This window comes from Magnolia sinica, chromosome 10 (genome assembly GCF_029962835.1).
Source record: "Magnolia sinica isolate HGM2019 chromosome 10, MsV1, whole genome shotgun sequence".
NCBI classification, from domain to species: domain Eukaryota; kingdom Viridiplantae; phylum Streptophyta; class Magnoliopsida; order Magnoliales; family Magnoliaceae; genus Magnolia; species Magnolia sinica.
In genome coordinates this window covers 74,692,148-74,695,262 of record NC_080582.1, presented here as the reverse complement: position 1 = coordinate 74,695,262, position 3,115 = coordinate 74,692,148, and the positions used below count along the sequence as shown (strand labels likewise).

Below are 3,115 nucleotides of genomic sequence, written 5' to 3'. Positions count from 1 at the left end.
CAACCATCCAAACGAAAGACCGACGGTGGAGTGAAAGATCAGGTGGGCCACACTGAATGTGAATGGAATCACGCCATTCCCGACCAAAAGTTCGAGGGGAATGCAATTAACGGAGTGGATTGTTCATCGAAACCCGATCATGGGCCCCACCAAGAACCAGCACAAGACCGTTTCACAGCCTTCACACGCCGAGAAAATCGGCCGCTGTGGGCGATTATGTGATCAAATACAAGATCGGATTGATTATCCAGACCGTCCAAAAGGTGGATAGGAGGGTTTTTACCCTTCTTATGCAGTTGGAATTCGCGGAATGGATGACCATTCATCTCGGATTCAGTTCAAACGCAGGATGTTTGTGCATTTTTGTTGCGTAAAACAGAGATTTTGCAGTCCATTTTTTTGGGCAAATTACAATGCGTAAGAGAAGTCAGTTCTCTGACTCCAACAAACCTACGGTCAACAATTCTATAAATAAGAAAAAAACGGAGGAGAAAGATCATCTTGGAAGCTGGGACGTCTGGAAGAGAGTTTAGAGTTTTTGTTTTTATTTATTTTTTGATGAATATTTGGGATTTAGCCTAATCATGTCGGGCTAAACCTTTTAGCTAGGGCTAAGAGGTGAAGCTTATGGCGTGATGGGACTGACTCTATGGCTTTGATTTATGCTAGACTGAACTTATGTTGATTTTAGTTTGACTAATAGGAATACTTTCAGTTTTAATGATTTGTTGTGACTCAAATTACAATAGATCTGTGATAGCTTTAAGTATTTCTTTCTCCTCTTGATGTTTATGACGTCAGGAAGCCCTGTTGTTCACCATCGTCTCCTGGGCATGGTTAGATAACGGTACCCTTCCTAACCTTCATGCATTGTTGATTGGTTGATAATTAGTTTAATTCTATTGTTTACTTTGTCTCCTGGGCATGGTTTGGTGATGGAACCCATTCTAATTCATATAACTTTCATCTCGTGAAAACTAGATCAAGTAAGTTCAGTTTAATTTCCATGATTCTTGATGCAGGCATAAGATCTCCATTCTACAAGTGGATCCTCTGAATCCATAGTTTCCTTCTTCTGAATTCCTTAAGTTTTAGATTAGTATTTCACTATTATTCCTCAAAAATCATTCGATTTAGATTTCATCTTAATCTAGTTCTCGTTCTACTTAGTTTCAGATAACGTACAGGTATTAGTCCCTTGGGATTCGACCTCGGTCTCACCAAGTTTATTACTACATCATAACCCTATACTTGGGAAGTGAACAAGTTTTTGGCGCCGTTGCCGGGGATTGACGGTTGCGATTCTCTGAAATTAATTAGGTTTAGAATTAGTTTAAGATTAGGATTTTACTAACTTTAGTTTTAGATTTTTATTTGATTTCTAGAACTAACTTGTTTTCCTGTTTTGTAGGATCCTGACATAAACTTCTAAATTGGTAATCCCTTTCTAATTCCTCTACTTTTTCTATTTTTAGAATTAGGGTTTGAGTTTTAGAAATTTTCTAATTCTAGTATTTTTCTATTTTTAGGAAATAGTTTATTTTTAGAAACTTTCCTCTTTTGTTTTTAGAAACTGGGTTAGTTATTTCCATTTTTAGAAATTCTTTCTAATTTTAGAAACTTATCTTTCCTTTATTTTATTTTTAGAAACTTTCTAATTCTGGGTCTTCTTTTTAGAAACTAACTTTCTATTTTTAGTAACTTTTTAATTCTAACTCTTTTAAAATCTAACTTTATTTCCTAATTTATTTTTAGAAATTTTCTACTTGTAGACTTTTTGTTTAAAAACTAACTGTCTTATTTTATAGGCTTTTAAGATAGAAATTTCTAATTCGGTAAGCTCCTTCTCTACTTTCTATTTTTCAGATCTCTTTTAGTAACCTACTTTCTAGTTTAGGATCTTCCTAATTTATTTTAGAAATTTTCACTTTCCTTTAGGAAATTCTTCTTTTAGAAACTAGTTTACTTCTATCTTTCTTTTTAAGGATGTTCTAATTTTAGATCTTCTCTTTAGAAACTGACTTGTTTTCTTTTCTTTTGCAGGTTTTTTTTTAACTTAGGGCTTCTAATTTGGTAACTTCTTCCCAACCCTCTCTTTCTTTCTAGATTTTCTTTTCCTTTCTTAGGATTCGGTTTCAAATTTGATTAAGGGCTGTGAGTGTTTCATACCCAAGTGGGCCTATGACAACACTCGACGTCTCCTGACTGAAGGAGGATTGGTTGAGGGGTTAACTATCCATCGCAGGACTAGACACCACTCGAAATCCCCTGAGTTAATTGAAGTGATGGCTGAAAACCAACCTCTTCTACCCCAACCTAGGGTGGAAGACATTCAGGATGAGAATGAGGTGCATCAAGCACCCCCGCCTCGTACTTTACGAGATTATTTACAACCAATGGGGGTGAGTATGCCCTCATACATGATTTTTCTTGAAAATACAAGACATACGGACATTAAGCTAGGGGTTATCCAACTCCTTCCTAAGTTTCATGGGCTTGAATCTGAAGAACCATATCTACATTTGAAAGAGTTTGATGAGATCATAGCCACTTTATATTTTCAAAATGTGTCTGAGGACACAGTCAGGCTGAAACTCTTTCCTTTTTCCTTAAAGGAGAAGGCTAAGACGTGGTTACATTCACTACGTCCTAGATCCATTGGCACATGGAATGATATGCAGAGGGAATTTATAAAGAAATTTTTTTCACATCATAAAACGATTACCCTTAGAAAAGCAATCATGAACTTTGCCCAAAAGGAAGATGAAACATTCTTCCAATGTTGGGAAAGGTTCAAGGATTTGGTCAGTTCGTGCCCACAACACGGCTTTAAAACGTGGCGCATTACAAATTTTTTCTATGATGGACTGACATCTTCCATGCGCTAAATGGTCGAGACAATGTGCAATGGAGAATTCATTAATAAAAATGTTGACGAGGTATGGGATTACCTCGATAGTCTTGCTGAAAAAATACAATCATGAGACGATTACCCAAAATTGAACACCACGTCTAGGCCGACTCAATCTAAGGAGAAAGGTGGATTGTATCTCTTGAAAGAAGAGGATGATCTCAAGTATAAAGTGACTACGCTTATAAGAAAAGTTGAGGCCAT

At 36.4% G+C, this 3,115-nt stretch overlaps 1 non-coding gene across 1 annotated transcript; it reads right to left on the bottom strand.

Moving 5' to 3' along the window:
* Positions 1–2,723: 2,723 nt before the first annotated feature.
* Positions 2,724–2,830, bottom strand: LOC131217836 (small nucleolar RNA R71). Its single transcript, XR_009157426.1, has one exon. It is a non-coding gene; the product is annotated as a small nucleolar RNA R71 (small nucleolar RNA).
* Positions 2,831–3,115: the final 285 nt, after the last annotated feature.